This window comes from Nerophis lumbriciformis, linkage group LG07 (assembly GCF_033978685.3).
Source record: "Nerophis lumbriciformis linkage group LG07, RoL_Nlum_v2.1, whole genome shotgun sequence".
In the NCBI taxonomy this organism is placed as follows: domain Eukaryota; kingdom Metazoa; phylum Chordata; class Actinopteri; order Syngnathiformes; family Syngnathidae; genus Nerophis; species Nerophis lumbriciformis.
The window spans coordinates 45,375,950-45,399,109 of NC_084554.2; positions in this window are offsets into that span (position 1 = coordinate 45,375,950).

Consider the following 23,160-nt stretch of genomic DNA (forward strand, 5'->3'; position numbering starts at 1 on the left):
TAAAGTGACCCATGTTTAAGGACAGCACGGTGCGGGTGCACCTAATAAAGTGACCCATGGATAAAGACAGTAGGGTGCAGGTGTACCTAATGAAGTGACCCATGTATAAGGACAGCAGGGTGTGGGGGTACCTAATAAAGTGACCCATGTTTAAGGACAGCAGGGTGCGGGTGTACCTAATGAAGTGACCCATGTATAAGGACAGCAGAGTGTGGGTGTACCTAATAAAGTGACCCATAAATAAGGACAGCAGGGTGTGGGTGTACCTAATAAAGTGACCCATAAATAAGGACAGCAGGGTGTGGGTGTACCTAATAAAGTGACCCATAAATAAGGACAGCAGGGTGCGGGTGTACCTAATAAAGTGACCCATGTATAAGGACGGCAGGGTGCGGGTGTACCTAATAAAGTGACCCATGTATAAGGACGGCAGGGTGCGGGTGTACCTAATAAAGTGACCCATGTATAAGGACGGCAGGGTGCGGGTGTACCTAATAAAGTGACCCATAAATAAGGACGGCAGGGTGCGGGTGTACCTAATAAAGTGACCCATAAATAAGGACAGCAGGGTGCGGGTGTACCTAATAAAGTGACCCATAAATAAGGACAGCAGGGTGCGGGTGTACCTAATAAAGTGACCCATGTATAAGGACAGCAGGGAGCGGGTGTACCTAATGAAGTGACCCATGTATAAGGACAGCAGGGAGCGGGTGTACCTAATGAAGTGACCCATGGATAAGGACAGCAGTCAACTATCGCTGCGATACAATCTCCTCACTCCCTGATTGATGCTAATAATATCGACTTTGTCGTCGACGGCAACCGTCCTCGATTGCTTGCGTCAAGACGACGAGAGGTGCGTCGGCGGCCATTGATCCGTGAAGGAACCTGCAGCAAATGGCGGCCGTAATTAATGGCTATCGACGCGAGGCGGGCAGCGGCGACGGGAGGATCATCGACGCGGTGATGTTTTTGTGTCAGCGGCGTCTCGCGGATTAGCATAACCGCCTCGGGCCGTGATTGAAAACGAAGCGAGTTAGCGTGTCGAGTATTTTTTTACGGGTTTGTACACCGTTCTTAAAAATGGATCTTCTCCTGACGAGCAGGTTTTTATCTTCCTTTGAAGGGCAGAAAACGAGCATCAGGAGGAGCGCGGCCTGTCGAGACTCGTTTCCCGTGATGACCCTGAACGCGTCGTAGTGTTGAAAGCCGGCCTGACATGAGCACTTTACAAGAGCACTCATTAATTACAAGTGACTTGTTATGGGAAATAAGTGTGCATAGAGGCTGCCAAACCGGAAAGAAAACCTAGCAGAAGATGCAAACTAAACGTGTTAGCATTTGAAGCAGGAAGAAAGAAACCTGATGTATAGCACAACTCATTAGCATCAAAGCTACGGACGACATTTTGTTTTTCTTCAGCGGATATGCTAACCTAGCATGACGTTAAAAAGTGTGGCGTTAGTGTGTAGCTAACCTGGCTATGCTAGTGCTGCTAACGTTTGCGTCCTCCTGTCCCACTCAGTTACATTTTTGTATGCGATATATAGCACACCTCGTTAGCATCCAAGGCCTGGACGACATTTTTTATTTTCTTCAGCGAATATGCGCACATAGCACGATGTTGGCGTTAAAAATTGTTATGTTAGCACTGTAGCGCTGTTGCGTCGTCCTGTCCTAATCTTTGATTACGTTGTTGTATTGCGATATTTGGCACGTCATTAGGATTGACATTTTGGTTTTCTTTAGTGATTATACTAAATAAAATGTTAACGTTAGCGCTGTAGCTAACAAAGCTATGCTAGTGCTGCTAACATTTGCGCCCTCCTGTCTCACTCTCTATGTTGTTGTATGGGATATATATAGCACAGCTCATTAGCATCAAAGCTACAGACCACATTTTGTTTTTCTTCAGCGAATATGCTAACCTAGCACGACATTGCTGGTAAAACGTGTAACGTTAGCACTGTAGCTTACAAAGCTATGCTAGTGCTGCTATTGTTTACGTCCTCCTGTCCCACTCCTCAATGTTAATGTGATATATAGCACAGGTTATTAGCATCAAAGCTACAGACCACATTTAGTTTTTCTTCAGCGAATATGCTAACCTAGCACAATGTTTCCATTAAATATCATAACGTAAACATCTAGCTAACATAGCTATGCTAGTGCTGCTATTGTTTACGTCCTCCTGTCCCACTCCTCAATGTTAATGTTAATGCGATATATAGCACAGCTTATTAGCATCAGAGCTACAGACCATATTTTGTTTTTCGTCAGCGAATACGCTAACCTAGCACGATGTTGTCATTAAATATCATAACGTAAACATCTAGCTAACATCGCTATGCTAGTGCTGCTATTGTTTACGTCCTCCTGTCTCACTCCTCAATGTTAATGTTAATGCGATATATAGCACAGCTTATTAGCATCAAAGCTACAGACCATATTTTGTTTTTCGTCAGCGAATACGCTAACCTAGCACGATGTTGTCATTAAATATCATAACGTAAACATCTAGCTAACATCGCTATGCTAGTGCTGCTATTGTTTACGTCCTCCTGTCCCACTCCTTGATATTAATGTTAATGCGATATATAGCACAGCTTATTAGCATCAAAGCTACAGACCACATTTTATTTTTCGTCAGCGATTATGCTAACCTAGCACGACATTGCTGGTAAAAGGTGCAACGTTAGCACTGTAGCTTACATAGCTACACTAGCGCTGCTGTACCATTCCTGAATTTTATGTTACATGCAAAACATATAGTACACCTTATTAGCATCAAAGCTACAGACCACTTTTTTTTTTCTTTAGCAAATTTGCTAACCTAGCACGACATTGCCATTAAATATAGCGTACACATCCAGCTAACATAGCTATGCTAGTGCTGCTGACGGCATTTTGTTTTTCCTTCAGCGAATATGCTAGCCTGGCCATTAAAAATTGTACCGTTAGCACTGTCGCTAAGTAAAATAGCTATGCTGCTAACGTTTTGTGAGAATAATTATGTATATATTATCACACTAACTTTAGTATGCTTAAAGTCCGTTGTTTTAGTTATTAGCTATTGTGCTCAAGTTAGACTTTTCTAATCTATGCAAGGACAAAACTTCTTGTCTGAGGGGTGGCCTCAGCCGCAGATGTTATCTTTGTTTTAGCCCGCTAACAGCCAAGGACTTCAACGACCTCAACGAAGATAAGATGACAGCACGCAGACAAAGCAGAGACTTCAAGGACCTCAACGAAGATAAGATGACAACATGCAGATGAAGCGGGGACAAGGCCAAATCACAAGGCCCCCAGCACATTCCGTCACGTACTGTGCGTCCTGGACCTGCTTTGCATAATATGTGTGACCACTCCTTTTAGAGGCAGCCTCAGTGATGTTGACTATGGAACTCTGAATAAAAAGAGGGACGCCGGAGCTGAACCTTAGAGCGTAGGGCGAGACTGTGACTAAGTGTTCAGCTCCATGCGTTCTCCTCATGAGCTAAATTGAACTTGTCTCTGCATGATTCCTTGCTTCTTGTCTGATTAATAGATGTCATCAGTGCGTGAACCTGACACGTTTACACCTCAACGCTCAGCACCCTTCCAGAGCGTCATGTGACGTAAAACAGTCCTAATTAGACCCCAAAGTAGGACATCACCTTGTTATGGAAGCAGTTGTTTCGCCATTTGGAAGGGATTGGGAACAACTCGTGACTTTGGGACGTGTCCTCCATAAGCACGTTTGGACATGGAAGTGGATCTAGGAAGAAGAAAGGAGGCACAGACACAATCACCTTATCAAAGAGACACACAGCTGAAGACGGAGACAAAAAGACGGGCGGGAGAGCAAAACAAAGCGAGGCTGAGATTTCGCCGCTACTTTCTGATTTGCTGAGGCTCGTAATCCCCCTCCTTGTCTCCGACACGCCAGACTCTCTTCTACCCCCCCAAAGTATTTCCGAGAGCGGGGGACCAATCCCACGGTCTAAGCCCGGAACATCGCAGAAGTCCCAGAAAAGTGTTTTTAGCTCCTTTTAAAGGACGGCATCAAAAAGAAGCTTTACTGGCCTGTCCAGCCTCGTTGCTTTGATGACCCTGAACGCATCGTGATGCGTTTGTGGGAATGAACTTCAGCATGGACTTTATTGGAAGCACACAATAGTTAACATTAAATGGGTGCTATCATATAACAGATATTAAATATCAGTTTTTTTAATGAAAACCAAAGGTGAGAAAATTGCTCAACTACTTCACTTTTGAGAAACGATCCGATCCAACGCTCGCTTTTCAGATTTTTGGAGTTTCCAGGACGATGCTACTCATCTTAAAATAAATATCCATCATTTCGCTACAGACTGATGTTAGGCAAACACAGCTATTTAGCATTAAAGCTACATACAATATTTCGTTTTTTCTTCATGCTAATACCTAAGCTTGACTTTTTCCTGTTAACTTTTCTGTTAGCACTTTGCTAGTGACCCATACATAAGGACAGCAGGGCGCGGGTGTACCTAATGAAGTGACCCAAGAACCCCAAGATGCCTTCTCTGCATCTTGGGGTTCGTCACCAACATACTCTGACAGTTTTACCCACAAACTATTCAGAATGTTAAGATTTTTAAAATATAAAAGTTAATTTAATTGAATTTAATTACATTTTCAATCAATCAATCAATGTTTATTTATATAGCCCTAAATAACAAGTGTCTCAAAGAGCTGCACAAGCCACAACGACAACCTCGGTTCAGATCCCACATCAGGGCAAGGAAAAACTCAACCCAGTGGGATGAGAGGACCGCAGATGTGGGTGACCCCCCCACCCCCCCTATCAATCATTGGTACTTTAACTTTTTAACGATCATTCGCATACAAATATAATAGTTCACAAACAAAATAGCATACAAATATGACAATTAGCGTACAAGTACGATAGTTAAAATGCAACCACATTGGTTATAGTACAAATACAACAATTAGCGTTCAAAATTAGAGTATAAATGCGATATTTAGCATACATTTGCAATAATTAAAATACAGCTACATTATTTATAGGATGAACGGTAATTCGAGTTAAATTAGAGTATAAATGCGATATTTAGCGTACATATGCAATAATTAAAATACAGCTACAATAATAATAGTATGACTACAACAATTCGCATACAACAATTAGTGTACAAATACAATAGTTAGTGGACAAAATTTGGCTACGAATACGATAATTAGCGTACCAATTCAATAATTCATGTACAAAACTAGCATACAACTATGATAATTAGTGCACGCATACGATATTTAACTTACAAATGCAATTAAAATACAGCTACATTAATTATAGGATGAACACAATTTTTTAGCGTACAAATACGGTAATTCATGTACAAAATGTTCCAACAAATACGATCATTCGCATACAAATATAATAGTTCACAAACAAAAAAGCATACAAATATGATACAAGTACGATAATTAAAATGCAACCACTATGATTATAGTACAAATACAACAATGAGTGTACAAAATTAGAGTACAAATACGATATTTAGTGTACATCAATTTAAATTAAATTAAATTACAGCTACATTAATAATAGTATGACTACAACAATTCGTGTACAACAATTAGCATACAAGAATTAGTGTACAAATATGATAATTAGTGGACAAAATTTGGCTACTAATACGATGATTAGCATATAGATGTAATAATTCACGTACAAAAAAGCATACAAATTGACAATAGCATAATAAAATACAACCATATTGATTATAGTACAAATACAACAATTAGTGTACAAATGGGATAATTATGATACAAATACTATCATTGTTGTACAAATACGTTAGTGTACATAATTTGCCTTCAAATACGATATTTAGCATACAGATTCAATAATTCACGTACAAAATTAGCATACAACAATGATAATTAGTGCACACATACAATATTTAGCTTACAAATGCAATAATTAAAATACAGCTACATTATTTATAGGACGAACGGTATTTCGAGTTAAATTAGAGTATAAATGCGATATTTAGCGTACATATGCAATAATTAAAATACAGCTACAACAATAATAGTATGACTACAACAATTAGCATACAACAATTAGTGTACAAATACAATAGTTAGTGGACAAAATTTGGCTACGAATACGATAATTAGCGTACCAATTCAATAATTCATGTACAAAACTAGCATACAACTATGATAATTAGTGCACGCTAGAGATGCGCGGATAGGCAATTATTTCATCCGCAACCGCATCAGAAAGTCGTCAACCATCCGCAATCCACCCGATCTAACATTTGATCAGAACCGCATCCGCCCGCCATCCGCCCGCACCCGCCCGTTGTTATATATCTAATATAGACGATGCAAGGCATTAGTGAGGTTATAAAGCTTTTGCCTGTTAAAGAAAGGAGACTGATCCAATGCAGCACAGACATTCGCGTGCCACGCTGTCACGACCCAGACGCACACCAGTGCGCAATCATATGGGAGCCGCGCTGAGCGCACCTCCAAGCGCGTCTCGCTGCCGGCGACGGCCGGGTATGTGGGCCCGACGCTCCAGCGCCATCCATTTTCAGGGCTAGTTGATTCGGCAGGTGGGTTGTTACACACTCCTTAGCGGGTTCCAACTTCCATGGCCACCGTCCTAACTGCTGTCTATATCAACCAGGGTGAGCCCCACCCCTTTCGTGAGCGCACTGCGCGCGGAGTGACCCCTGTTACGCGCTCCCGGCAACAGGGGTGGCGGGCAGGTAAGCTGCGCAGGCGGAGCGCGCGGAGTGACCCCTGTTACGAGCCCCCGGCCACGGGGGTGGCGGGCAGGTAAGCTGCTTACCTGCTGCGCGTGACGCCGGCCGCGGCGAAGGCGGACGAGGCAGGGTGTCGGTGCGGTGGGCGCGGTGGTGACCCTGGACGTGCGTCGGGCCCTTCTCGCGGATCGCCTCAGCTACGGCTCCCGGTGGGGCCCTCTCGGGGGAAGGGGCCTCGGTCCCGGACCACGGCGAGGCGTCGGGGGCCTTCTCCGCTCCGTAAAAGTGTCCATCTCTTTTTTTTTTTTCTTCTGTTGTGGCATATGCAGCAGGTGCCTGCTCGTTTTTCGTATGTGGGTAACAACATTTAACTATGTATATATATTTCCGAATTGGTTTAACTGCCACCCGCCTGAATCTATTTAAAATCTAATTTTTTTCAACCGCCCGACCCGACCCGACCCGACCCGACCCGCGGATAAAATCTAATTTTTTTAAATTTCATCCGCCCGATCCGCGGATAATCCGCGGACTCCGCGGTTGTGCCCGCAAACCGCGCATCTCTAGTGCACGCATACGATATTTAACTTACAAATGCAATTAAAATACAGCTACATTAATTATAGGATGAACACAATATTTTAGCGTACATATACGGTAATTAGTGTACAAAATGTTCCAACAAATACGATCATTCGCATACAAATATAATAGTTCACAAACAAAATAGCATACAAATATGATACAAGTACGATAATTAAAATGCAACCACTATGATTATAGTACAAATACAACAATGAGTGGACAAAATTAGAGTACAAATACGATATTTAGTGTACATCAATTTAAATTAAATTAAATTACAGCTACCGTATTTTCCGCACTATAAGGCGCACCTAAAAACCACAATTTTTCTCAAAAGCTGACAGTGCGCCTAATAACCCGGTGCGCTTTATTACGATTCATTTTCATAAAGTTTCGGTCTCGCAACTTCGGTAAACAGCCGCCATCTTTTTTCCCGGTAGAACAGGAAGCGCTTCTTCTTCTACGCAAGCAACCGCCAAGGAAAGCACCCGCCCCCATAGAACAGGAAGCGCTTCACCCGCCCCCATAGAAAAGGAAGCGCTTCACCCGCCCCCGGAAGAAGAAGAAAAAACGCGCGGATATCACCGTACGTTTCATTTCCTGTTTACATCTGTAAAGACCACAAAATGGCTCCTACTACGCGACAAGGATCCGGATCATAAAAAGACGCAATCTCTCCATCCGCACACGGATTACTACCGTATTTCACAGCAACTGATATTCCTGTGAACTGCACTGTGGAACGGGAGCACGTACGGTGAATATTCGCACCACAGAGAATGAGGAGTCATCCTTCACTGTGGTTCTAGCTTGCCATGCTAACTTCCACCCATCCAAAAGAGACCTTTCCAGCCGGCGTCATCATAAAAGCTAACTCGAAGGGATGGATGGATGAAGAAAAGATGAGCGAGTGGTTAAGGGAAGTTTACGCGAAGAGGCCGGGTGGCTTTTTTCACACAGCTCCGAAGGCGAACACACCTTCACTAAGACGGGCAGATAGCGCCGGTCGACATACGCCAACATCTGCCAGTGGATCGTAAATGCCTGGGCAGATAGTTTCGGTCACAACTGTGGTCCGAGCTTTCCGGAAGGCAGGATTCACAGAACTGCTGCACAACAACAGCGACACTGACTCCCGATGACTTCTACGAGACGGAACCGGCCATTTTTGGATCCCACGCTTGCGCAACTTTTCAATTCGGACACCGAAGACGAAGAATTCGAAGGATTTACGAATGAAGAATAACTTCAGAAGGTGAGCGCTATGTTTATTTTGTGTGTTGTGACATTAACGTTCGAGCAACATTATGTTGCTATTGCTCTACACCATTTTGAATTTTACTATGTTTGTGATTGCACATTTGCGTACATTTTGGGACAGAGTTGTTAGAACGCTGGTTTTCAATATATTATTAAAGTTTGACTGAACTATCTGACTGTTTTTTTGACATTCACTTTAGCGCAGCGTTTTTTTGACATTCACTTTAGCGCAGCGTAGGCGCGGCTTTTAGTCCGGGGCGGCTTATTGGTGGACAAAATTATGAAATATGTAATTCATAGAAGGTGCGGCTAATAATCCGGTGCGCCTTATAGTGCGGAAAATACGGTACATTAATAATAGTATGACTACAACAATTCATGTACAACAATTAGCATACAACAATTAGTGTACAAATACGATAATTAGTGGACAAAATTTGGCTACTAATACGATGATTAGCATACAGATGTAATAATTCACGTACAAAAAAGCATACAAATTGACAATAGCATAATAAAATACAACCATATTGATTATAGTACAAATACAACAATTAGTGTACAAATGGGATAATTATGATACAAATACTATCATTGTTGTACAAATACGTTAGTGTACATAATTTGCCTTCAAATACGATATTTAGCATACAGATTCAATAATTCACGTACAAAATTAGCATACAACAATGATAATTAGTGCACACATACAATATTTAGCTTACAAATGCAATAATTAAAATACAGCTACATTATTTATAGGACGAACGGTAATTCGAGTTAAATTAGAGTATAAATGCGATATTTAGCGTACATATGCAATAATTAAAATACAGCTACAACAATAATAGTATGACTACAACAATTAGCATACAACAATTAGTGTACAAATACGATAGTTAGTGGACAAAATCTGGCTACAAATACGATAATTAGCGTACCAATTTAATAATTCATGTACAAAATTAGCATACAACTATGATAATTAGTGCACGCATACGATATTTAGCTTACAAATGCAATTAAAATACAGCTACATTAATTATAGTATGAACACAATTTTTTAGCGTACAAATACGGTAATTAGTGTACAAATATGATCATTCCCGTACAAATATAATAATTGACGCACAAAATAGCATACAAATATGACAATAGCGTACAAATACGATAATCAAAATACAACCACTTTGATCATAGTACAAATACAACAGTTAGCGTACAAATATGATAACTAGCATACATTACAATAATTCACGTACACAATTAGCATACAACTATGATAATTAGTGTACAAATACAATAATTAGCATGAACACAATTTTTTAGCGTACAAATACGGTAATTAGTGTACAAATACGATCATTCGCATACAAATATAATAATTTACGTACAAAATAGCATACTAATATGACAATAGCATACAAATCTGATAATCAAAATACAACCACTTTGATTATAGTACAAATACAACAATTAGCGTACAAATATGACAACTAGCGTACCAATACAATAATTCACGTACACAATTAGCATACAACTATGATAATTAGTGTACAAATACGATAATTAGCATGAACACAATTTTTTAGCATACAAGTACGGTAATTAGTGTACAAATACGATCAACCGCATACAAATATAATAATTTACGTACAAAATAGCATACAAATATGACAATAGCGTACAAATACGATAATCAAAATACAACCACATTGATTATAGTACAAATACAACAATTAGCGTACAAATATGACAACTAGCGTACCAATACAATAATTCACGTGCACAATTAGCATACAACTATGATAATTAGTGTACAAATACCATAATTAGCATGAACACAATTTTTTAGCGTACAAATACGGTAATTAGTGTACAAATACGATCATTCGCATACAAATAATAATTGACGTACAAAATAGCATACTAATATGACAATAGCGTACAAATACAATAATCAAAATACAACCACTTTGATTATAGTACAAATACAACAATTAGCGTACAAATATGACAACTAGCGTACCAATACAATAATTCACATACACAATTAGCATACAACTATGATAATTAGTGTACATATACGATAATTAGCATGAACACAATTTTTTAGCATACAAGTACGTTAATTAGTGTACAAATACGATCAACCGCATACAAATATAATAATTTACGTACAAAATAGCATACAAATATGACAATAGCGTACAAATACGATAATCAAAATACAACCACATTGATTATAGTACAAATACAACAGTTAGCGTACTAATATGATAACTAGCGTACCGATACAATCCAATCCACTTTATTTGTATAGCACATTTAAACAACAGAAATGTTTCCAAAGTGCTGCACAACAATATTAAAAACAATATTTAAATATTATCCTTAGCTCCAAAAAAATCAATAAATAAATATAAAACCAATATAAAAATAAATATGATTAAAAACAAATTATTGTATTGTACCAATACAATAATTCACGTACACAATTAGCATACAACTATGATAATTAGTGTACAACATTTTTGTACCAATAGGATAATTATCATACAAATACTATCATTGTTGTACAAATAGGATAATTAACGCACAAACAGGTTAATTAGTGTAATAATATACAAAAATATTCCAATTGTAATAATATAAGATGCACATGTATTGTTATCGACTTCAGTATTGTTGTTTGCTGGTTCTGATGACTCAGCGAAAGGCCTCTCTTCCGTCAATGCTGTCGATATCGGAGGACCACGCGTGCAGGACACCGCGGGGGGTAGGAGGAGGCGGTGGTTGCTGCGGATCATTCTGGAAATTGCAGCGTCTGCAATCAGGATCAAACCGGTTCCGGGTGCAGGAGGAGGAGGAGGAGGAAAGGAGGAAGTCGCCGTGCATTTTTTTTGTCAAGGCGGCGTGGGCGCGATGACGTCGGCGAAACATCCCCTCCTCAATAATTCATCTCTCCGGGCTCCAAACGTTTAAACAACCCCCGCCTTAAACCCCCCCTCGGCACACCCCTGATTAAAAGTTGCCGACAAAGAAGCTCCATAATCCTAATCTGTATGCGCTCCAGGAAGCGCACGGGCAGCCATTTTGGAAACAGCTGCAGTGTGTAATGGAGGACGGCGTGTGACGCTTTTGACCCGCACGCGTTAAAAAAAAAGTGAGAGCGGGGGATTTTTAAGCCGCCGCAGAGGCAGAGAGGCGCGGTGATTGCGCGTCTCCGGCCATGCGGGGTATGATTTCTTGCGGCAGGCCGCTAAGAGCCCCCAGGCCACCAGGAGAGTGGAACATTGAAAAAAACAAAACAAAAGGAGTCATCAGGCCTGCAGAGGAATAAGAAAACAAGTTGTGACGTCTAGAAATTGCTAACAAAAACACTCTCGGATGTAATCTGCGTTTTAATACACGTGGTGAAGCCTTGACATGAACCCATCTTTAATGCTAATGCTAATTAGCTGTGGTAAATATATCCCTTTAAACATGACATTTAGGAGCGCAACAGGACGCAAACGTCAGTTTTTTTTAAAGAACTAGGAAATGTTCATTTTGGTCGAAATCTACCGTATTTTTCGGAGCATAAGTCGCTCCGGAGTATAAATCGCACCGGCCGAAAATGCATAATAAAGAAGGAAAAAAAACATATATAAGTCGCACTGGAGTATAAGTCGCATTTTTTGGGTAAATTTATTTGATAAAAGCCAACACCAAGAACAGACATTTGAAAGGCAATTTAGAATAAATAAAGAATAGTGAACAACAGGCTGAATAAGTGTACGTTATATGAGGCATAAATAACCAACTGAGAAGGTGCCTGGTATGTTAACGTAACATATTATGGTAAGAGTCATTCAAATAACTATAACATATAGAACATGCTATACGTTTACCAAACAATCTGTCACTCCTAATCGCTAAATCCCATGAAATCTTATACCAGTGGTCCCCAACTTTTTTGTAGCTGCGTACCATCATACCGTTTTTGTCATAAAGAAATACAACCATGTGTGCTTACGGACTGTATCCCTGCAGACTGTATTGATATATAATGTATATATTGTTTTTTTTTATGTTGATTTAATTTAAAAAAAATATATATATATATACATATATATATATATATATACATATATATATATATATATATATATATATATATATATATATATATATATTAGAGATGCGCGGATAGGCAATTATTTCATCCGCAACCGCATCAGAAAGTCTTCAACCATCCGCCATCCACCCGATGTAACATTTGATCAGAACCGCACCCGCCCGCCATCCGCCCGCACCCACCCGTTGTTATATATCTAATATAGACGATGCAAGGCATTAGTGAGGTTATAAAGCTTTTGCCTGTTAAAGAAAGGAGATTGATCCAATGCAGCACAGACATTCGCGTGCCACGCTGTCACCAGTGCGCAATCATATGGGAGCCGCGCTGAGCGCACCTCCAAGCGCGTCTCGCTGCCGGCGACGGCCGGGTATGGGCCCAACGCTCCAGCGCCATCCATTTTCAGGGCTAGTTGATTCGGCAGGTGGGTTGTTACACACTCCTTAGCGGGTTCCGACGTCCATGGCCACCGTCCTGCTGTCTATATCAACCAGGGGGAGCCCCACCCCTTTCGTGAGCGCACTGCGCGCGGAGTGACCCCTGTTACGCGCCCCCGGCAACAGGGGTGGCGGGCAGGTAAGCTGCGCGGGCGGAGCGCGCGGAGTGACCCCTGTTACGAGCCCCCGGCCACGGGGGTGGCGGGCAGGTAAGCTGCTTACCTGCTGCGCGTGACACCGGCCGCGGCGAAGGCGGACGAGGCGGGGTGTCGGTGCGGTGGGCGCGGTGGTGACCCTGGACGTGCGTCGGGCCCTTCTCGCGGATCGCCTCAGCTACGGCTCCCGGTGGGGCCCTGTCGGGGGAAGGGGCCTCGGTCCCGGACCCCGGCGAGGCGTCGGGGGCCTTCTCCGCTCCGTAAAAGTGTCCATCTCTTTTTTTTTTCTTCTTCTGTTGTGGCATATGCTGCAGGTGCCTGCTCGTTTTTCGTATGTGGGTAACAACATTTAACTATGTATATATATTTCCGAATTGGTTTAACTGCCACCCGCCTGAATCTATTTAAAATCTAAATTTTTTTTATTTCAACCGCCCGACCCGACCTGACCCGACCCGCGGATAAAATCTAATTTTTTTAAATTTCATCCGCCCGATCCGCGGATAATCCGCGGACTCCGCGGTTGTGCCCGCAAAACCGCGCATCTCTAATATATATATATATATATATATATTTTTTAATTTTATTTTTTTTTTTTTCTTGTGTGGCCCGGTACCAATCGGTCTACGGACCGCTACCGGGCCGCGGCCCGATGGTTGGGGACCACTGTCTTATACGTCTAGTCTCTTACGTGAATGAGCTAAATAATATTATTTGATATTTGACGGTAATGTGTTAATAATTTCACACAAGAGTCACTCCTGAGTAGGGATGTCCGACAATGGCTTTTTGCCGATATCCGATATTCCGATATTGTCCAACTCTTAATTACCGATACAGATATCAACCGATACCGTTATATACATTTGTGGAGTTAACACATTATTATGCCTAATTTGGACAACCAGGTATGGTGAAGATAAGGTCCTTTTTAAAAAAAATTATAAAATAAAATAAGATAAAAAAATTAAAAACATTTTCTTGAAAAAAAAAGAAAGGAAAACAATATAAAAACAGTGACATAGAAACTAGTAATTAATGAAAATGAGTAAAATTAACTGTTAAAGGTTAGTACTGTTAGTGGACCAGCAGCACGCACAATCATGTGTGCTTACGGACTGTATCCCTTGCAGACTGTATTGATATATATTGATATATAATGTAGGAACAAGAATATTAATAACAGAAAGAAACAACCCTTTTGTGTGAATGAGTGTAAATGGGGGAGGAAGGTTTTTTGGGTTGGTGCACTAATTGTAAGTGTATCTTGTGTTTTTTATGTTGATTTAATAAAAAAATAAAAAAACCGATACCGATAATTTCTGATATTACATTTTAAAGCATTTATCGGCCGATAATATCGGCAGGTCGATAATATCGGACATCTCTACTTTTTACACTTTCATACTGAAATAAATACACCTACAACTTATTAGATAAAAACATAGAAAAAACTACCAGCAGCGGTAAAGTTTAGATCCATGAAGAAAAGAAGAAAGTGAATAATGTTTATAACTGAATACATTTACATATGTATAGACATTTGTTTTCTTTTTTTATATATATATTTTTTAATGAATTAAGTAACGTTTATGACAACCTTTTTTCAAAACACAATATAGAATGTGAGATATAACAGGATAATGCATACGTTTATTTTATTTTTTTCAAAACGCTTACAAAAAATCTACTGTGGGACCCCATTTTATGACTTGATGGGGTCCCTGGGACCCCATTTTGAAAATTCCTAGCGCCAACACTGCTGTCAACAGAGGAGAAAAATTGCTTTATTTAAATAAATATATTATTTATAAAGCAAGTTCGAGTATCGTTGGCAAATTTTCACCTCGTCCCGGCCTTGGCCCGCATATATGTGTCCTCTTTTTGGGATTTCACAATATGGTCATTCTAGCTAATTAAAATGCGAATTTTGGTCGGAATTTAGTGTGAATGTTGAAGAGCCAAAGCCGAACTGAAATGCGAACAGTTAGCACAGGTTATTGTCTGTAGCTTTGATGCTAATGAGTTGCGCTACATATCCCATTAAACAACGTAACATTCAGGAGTGGGAGAGGACGTAAACATTAACGAGACTAGCATAGCTATGTAGGCTATATGCGATTGTTACACTTTTTAACGGCTAATGCTAATTAAAATGATAATTTTGGTCGAAATTTTGTGTGAACGTTGAAGAGCTGAAACCGAACTGAAATGCTAACAGTCGGCACAGGTTATTGTCTGTAGCTTTGATGCTAATGAGTTGCTCTATATATCCCATAAAACAACGAAACATTCAGGAGCGGGAGAGGACGTAAACATTAGCGAGACTAGCATAGCTATGTGGGCTACATGCAAGCATTTCACTTTTTAACGGCTAATGCTAATTAAAATGCTAATTTTGGTCGAAATTTAGTGTTGACGTTGAAGAGCCGAAGCCGAACTGAAAAGCTAACAGTTAGCACAGGTTATTGTCTGTAGCTTTGATGCTAATGAGTTGCGCTATATATCCCATTAAACAACGTAACATTCAGGAGTGGGAGAGGACGTAAATATTAGCGAGACTAGCATAGCTATGTAGGCTACATGCGAGCATTACACTTTTTAACGGCGAATGCTAATTAAAATGCTAATTTTGGTCAAAATGTAGTGTGAACGTTGAAGAGCCGAAGCTGAACTGAAATGCTAACAGTCGGCACAGGTTATTGTCTGTAGCTTTGATGCTAATGAGTTGCGCTATATATCCCATTAAACAACGTAACATTCAGGAGTGGGAGGGGACGTAAACATTAGCGAGATTAGCATAGCTATGTTAGCTACATGTTAACGTTACTATTTTTAACAGCAACAAATAGGTTAGCATATTCGCTGGAGAGAAACAAAATGTCATCTACGGATCTAATGCTAACGAGCTTCGCTATATATCGCATACAACAAAATAACATTCAGGAGTGGGACAGGAAGACGCAAACATTAGCAACGCGGGAAAACATAATTTAATTTAACACTATAGCAAAAAAAACAAACAAACTGGTACAAACAAAAGGCGCGCACAAGGCGGACAACAAACTTGGCTATGAACTAAAATAGCACAAAGGCTAACTGTGGACAAGAAACAAAAACACTTACTGTGACACGAAGGAACTATGACATGAGCAGAGTGAACAAAAGTAGACAGAGCTACAACGACAAGTATTATGACAGGTAGTAGTGACAACAAGTATTAGCGACAATGACAATAATCCAGCACTGACTGGAGGGGAAGGCAGGTTTAAATAGCAGCTGGCTGATTGACACCAGGTGTGGCCAGGTGCCAATCAGCCACAGCTGAGGGGAAGCAGCACTCAGTGAGACAATCAGGAAATGAAGACAAAATAAAAGCGCTGACAGAAAACTAAGACAAACGCAGAGGAAAAACTAAAACACAGTCAAACTGTCAGGGACAAGCCTGACAAAAACAAGATTTTAAACTTATAATTTTCCTTCTATTATTCCGACTTTTGCTTCAGATTTTTACATTTTTACTTTAATATTTTTCATATTTTTCTAAGTAAACTCATGGTATTTCTGGTTTTTTTTAGGGGAAACATATGACTTAAGTATTATATAATTTAATTTTTTTTGTCGTAATATTCCGATTTTTTGGGAGAGGGAAACTATTTTTTATATTTTGAAAAAATTAAAATTAAATTAATATTTTGAACCGATATTTTGTCTTTTTTTGCCTGAAATGTTTCTCTTTTTTCATTTTTACTCCTGTAATATTACGATAAAAAAAATTAAAAAAAATTAAAGAAAAAATTGGCTACTTTTTTTGTTTGAATGTCACAAATGTCTCCTTGCATTAGTTTTAATTGTGTATTTATAGAGTTGTCCAAAAAAGCCAACAAATGAAACGTATTTCCAGCAGCAACACGATTAATTAAAATAAAGTACTAAGAAATAAAATGCAATTAATAATAATCATCATCTGCTTCACGCCATGTTGTGTGTCTTTATTGTGTGTCTTTATTGTGTGTGTTCCAATATCACTTTGTGCTCATTACCTCCCCTCGCTGATACGCTTTCATTTCAGGCCGCAGAAATGAAATGTAAAAAAGTCATAATGGAATTTTGCCGGAGAAGAACACGGCGACTAATCACATTACGCCCGACTGTCGGCGAGCGGCGAGCGCCTGTGTCCACGCAAGCGCTAGGCTGCAATTAACCGGGGATACTTCGGCAAGCAGGTGTTTGTCGGCATGTGCCAGCGCTCCAGCTGATTACTGAAGTCCGGCGCTGCCAAAGCGCTCGCCATCTTTCCACGTTAGCCAACAATTGCATTACGGCGCGACCCCCGCAGGCGACCATATTGTCGGATGCGGCGAAGGAGAGGGAACAACCTTCTTGATGCTATGATGCCTTCATGGCGCTCATTTCCAAACTTTCAAGAGCAGAGGTGGGTAGAGTACTGTTGCGTTCGGACCAGATGTTCCTCCCAGGGAATTTAAGCTGCTGGTCACTCCCAAGTTCTTTTGATGACACATAAGCTGAGTAAGAAGGACCACCAGAGACAGAATAGGTATTTTGTCATTTATTTTCAAAGCCTTGGAAACAAACGTGAGACCAAATCCAGTACAGAAGCATTCACTAGCGCAGCTAAAATGGTCTAATCTATCATCACGTAAAACACTCTTCTATAATGTGTCCCTCGCCCCCACCCTCCAGAAGCAATACAAACGTCCATTGTTCTACTCTGAGAAGAGACAGGACAAGATAATATAAAGGAGTATTGCTACTCCCTGCATTCCGAGCTCAAGGTTGACACACACAGTACTTGCAGACAACCAAAAGAGAACAACTGGAAGAACACTAGCTGTTTTGTAATATGACTATGAAAGTAAAAGAAGTAACACAAAAATATGGATATATGTAATTATCTGCCTCCGTCAGTACCCACTAATTGTACTCAAGTCAGAGTACCCTACTTTAGTATAATATGACTCAAGTAAATAGTAGTCATCAAAATAATTACAAAACCAAAATTAGTGAAGTTGGCACGTTGTGTAAATGGTAAATAAAAACAGAATACAATAATTTGCAAATCCTTTTCAACCTATATTCAATTGAATAGACTGCAAAGACAAGATATTTAACGTCCGAACTGGAAAACTTTTGTTATTTTTTGCAAATGTTAGCTCATTTGGAATTTGATGTTTCAAAAAAGCTGGCACAAGTGGGAAAAAAGACTGAGAAAGTTGAGGAATGCTCATCAAACACTTGTTTGGAACATCCCACAGGTGAACAGGCTAATTGGGAACAGGTGGGTGCCATGATTGGGTATAAAAGTAGATTACGTGAAATGCTCAGTCATTCACAAACAAGGACGGGGCGAGGGTCGCCACTTTGTGAACAAATGCGTGAAAAAATTGTCGAACTGTTTAAAAACAACATTTGTCAACCAGCTATTGCAAGGAATTTAGGGATTTCACCATCTACGGTCCGTAACATCATCAAAGGGTTCAGAGAATCTGGAGAAATCACTGCACGTAAGCAGCTAAGCCCGTGACCTTCGATCCCTCAGGCTGTACTATATCAACAAGCGACATCAGTGTGTAAAGGATATCACCACATGGGCTCAGGAACACTTCAGAAAACCACTGTCAGTAACTACAGTTTGTCGCTACATCTGTAAGTGCAAGTTAAAACTCTACTATGCAAAACGAAATAGCCATTTATCAACATACTTGCCAACCCTCCCGGATTTTCCGGGAGACTTCCGAAATTCAGCGCCTCTCCCGAAAACCTCCCGGGACAAATTTTCTCCCAAAAATCTCCCGAAATTCCGGCGGAGCTGGAGGCCATGCCCCCTCCAGCTCCATGCAGACCTGAGTGAGGACAGCTTGTATTCACGTCCGCTTTCCCACAATATAAACAGCGTGCCTGCCCAATGACGTTTTAACTGTAGAATGATCGAGGGCGAGTTCTTGGTTTCTTATGTGGGTTTATTGTTAGGCAGTTTCATTAACGTCCTCCCAGCGCGGTAACAACACACAACAACAGCAGTCACGTTTTCGTCTACCGTAAAGCAGTTCGTCTGCCGTAAACAGCAATGTTGTGACACTCTTAAACAGGACAATACTGCCATCTACTGTACATGCATATGTGACATTAACATCTACGGCTTTTAGAGAGTGCAGTGCACAACTGCGCACACAACAAGGAGACGAAGCAGAATGCATCATCAGAGAGGGTGTTCAGCATGGTTAGAAAAATAGTGACAAAGAATAGAACAAGGATGGACAATTCAACCCTTAACTCAACAATGAGTAGATGAGTGTTATGTGTGTGTAATAAAATAAATATATATATATATATATATATATATAATTCACTGAAAGTATTTATTTTATATATATATATATATATTAAATACTTGACTTACTTACTCAAATACTTCTTATATATACTGTATATATATATATATATATATATATATATATATATATATATATATATATATATATATATATATATATATATATATATATATATGAAATACTTGACTTGGTGAATTCTAGCTGTAAATATATTCCTCCCCTATTAGCCACGCCCCCAAACACGCCCCGACCACGCCCCCCAACCCCACCTCCCGAAATCGGAGGTCTCAAGGTTGGCAAGTATGTTTATCAACAACACCCAGAAATGCAGCCCCGGCTTTGCTGGGCCCGAACTCATCTTAGATGGACTGATGCAAAGTGTAAAAGTGTTCTGTGGTCTGACGAGTCCACATTTCAAATTGTGTTTGGAAGCTGTGGATGTTGAGTCCTCCAGAAAAAAGAGGAAAAGAACCATCCGGATTGTTATAGGCGCACAGTTCGAAAGCCAGCATCTGTGATGTATGGGGGTGTATTAGTGCCCAAGACATGGGTAACTTACACATCTGTGAAGGCACCATCAATGCTGAATGGTACATACAGGTTTTGGAGCAACATATGTTGCCATCCAAGCAACGTTATCATGGACGCCCCTGCTTATTTCAGCAAGACAATGCCAAGCCACGTGTTACAACAGCGTGGCTTCACAGTAAAAGAGCGCGGGTACCAGACTGGCCTGCCTGTAATCCAGACCTGTCTCCCATTGAAAATGTGTGGCGCATTATGAAGCCTAAAATACCACAACGGAGACCCCCGGACTGTTGAACAACTTAAGCTGTACATCAAGCAAGAATGGGAAAGAATTCCACCTGAAATCGACAGCGATCAGACTGTATAAAGCATATGTTCCTTTTGACTGTACTTGAATGTATAATAGACTATATTTATCTTATTCACATGTGAATAATGCTGTATAATAGACTGTATTTATATCATTCACATGTAAAAAAAAATACCTAAGTGTTTATTGTTTATTGTGAGCAAACTGTGGTGCTGAATTTCCCCCAGGGATCAATAAAGTACTTTCTATTCTATTCTATTCTATTCCAAAATCTTCAAAAATTGGTCTCCCCAGTTCCCAAACGTATACTGAGTGTCGTTAAAAGGAAAGGCCATGTAACACAGTGGTAAAAATACCCCTGTGACAACTTTTTTGCAATGTGTTGCTTCCATTAAATTCTAAGTTAATGATTATTTGCAAAAAAAAGAAGAAGTTTCTTATTTCGAACATTAAATATCTAGTCCTTGCAGTCTATTCATGTGAATATAAGTTGAAAAGGGTTTGCAAATCATTGTATTCTGTTTTTATTTACCATTTACACAACGTGTCAACTTCACTGGTTTTGGGTTTTGTAGCTTCCATGCTCCTACCTCTAATGTGACTGCTGGCCACACGCAGTGTGCCTCTTGTACACTAGGGGGCGACTTTTGTCATTTCATCTTGTTCAGCTATGTTAGAATGTAGTAGAAGAAGAGAATGCTACATGCTAATAAGCTAGCGCCAGTAACTTTAAAGGTCCGGGTCTAACAGATAAGTACAACTTTCTACTGCTATTTGATGTCGTTATTAATGTTTTTGGTGTGTTTAAATGACACTTGTGGTAAACATATATATATATATATATTTTTTTTTTTTGGCAAATTTATTAGTGCGTTCAATACTTTCCGGATGCCCAGTAATTTAAACACCAATTCAAATATTCAAAGTTTATGGTTATATAATTTCTGTATAAAACTCACTTTTGAACTATTTTTGCTAATAAACTTCCCAGTGTTTCTCGTAAAAAAATAACAATAATCTTATAATTAAGTCTTAATTGTGACCACGATTTTACCTCCCACAAAATATTAAATTTTACTCATAAAATGACTACTTTTCCCCAAACAAATTCAAATATTTTTTGGACTAGTATGACTTTTTCCACATTTGTGTTGTATTACAGCCTTATTCCAAATAGAATAAATTAATTTTTGTCCTCGAAATTCCACACACAATACCCCATAATGACAATGTAAACATATATATATATATATTTTTTGTGCAAATGTATTAGTGCGTTCAATACTTTCCGGATGCCCAGTAATTTAAACACCAAATCAAATATTCAAAGTTAATGGTTGTACAATTTTCTGTATAAAACTCACTTTTGAACAATTTTTGTCAATAAACTTCCCAGTGTTTCTCGTAAAAAATAACAATAATCTTATAATTAAGTCTTAATTGTGACAACTTTTTTTCCTCCCACAAAATATTAAATTTTACTCATAAAATTACTACTTTTTCCCCAACAAATTCTAATATTTTTTGGACTAGTATGACTTTTTCCACATTTTTGTTGTGTAACAGCCTTATTCCAAATAGAATAAATTCATTTTTGTCCTCGAAATTCTACACACAATACCCCATAATGACAATGTAAACATATATGTATATTTTTTTTGTGCAAATGTATTAGTGCGTTCAATACTTTCCGGATGCCCAGTAATTTAAACACCAATTCAAATATTCAAAGTTTATGGTTATATGATTTTTTGGATAAAACTCACTTTTGAACTATTTTTGCTAATATACTTCCCAGTGTTTCTCGTAAAAAATAACATTAATCATATAATTAAGTCTTAATTGTGACAACTTTTTTTCCTCCCACAAAATATATAGAATTTTACTCATAAAATGACTACTTTTTCCCCAACAAATTCAAATATTTTTTGGACTAGTATGACTTTTTCCACATTTTTGTTGTGTTACAGCCTTATTCCAAATAGAATAAATAAATTTTTGTCCTCAAAATTCCACACACAATACCCCATAATGACAACGTAAACACACACATATATATATATATATATATATATATATATATATATATATATATATATATATATATATATAAATATATATATATATATATATATATATATATATATATATATATATATATATTTTTTTTTTTTTTTTTCTTTTCTTTTTTTTTCTTCTTTTTTTAGTGCGTTCAATCCTTTCCGGAAGCCCAGTAATTTAAACACCAATTCAAATATTCAAAGTTTATGGTTATATAATTTTCTGTATAAAACTCACTTTTGAACTATTTTTGCTAATGAACTTCCCAGTGTTTCTCGTAAAAAATAACAATAATCATGTAATTAAGTCTTAATTGTGACAACTTTTTTTCCTCCCACAAAATATAAAATTTTACTCATAAAATGACTACTTTTTCCCCAACAAATTCTAGTATGACTAGTATGACTTTTTCCACATTTTTGTTGTGTTACAGCTTTATTCCAAATACAATAAATTCATTTTTGTCCTCGAAATTCCACACACAATAACCCTTAATGACAAGGTAAACATATATATATATATATATTTTTACATTTTTTGCAAATTTATTAGTGCTTTTAACACTTTCCGGATGCTCTGTAATTTAA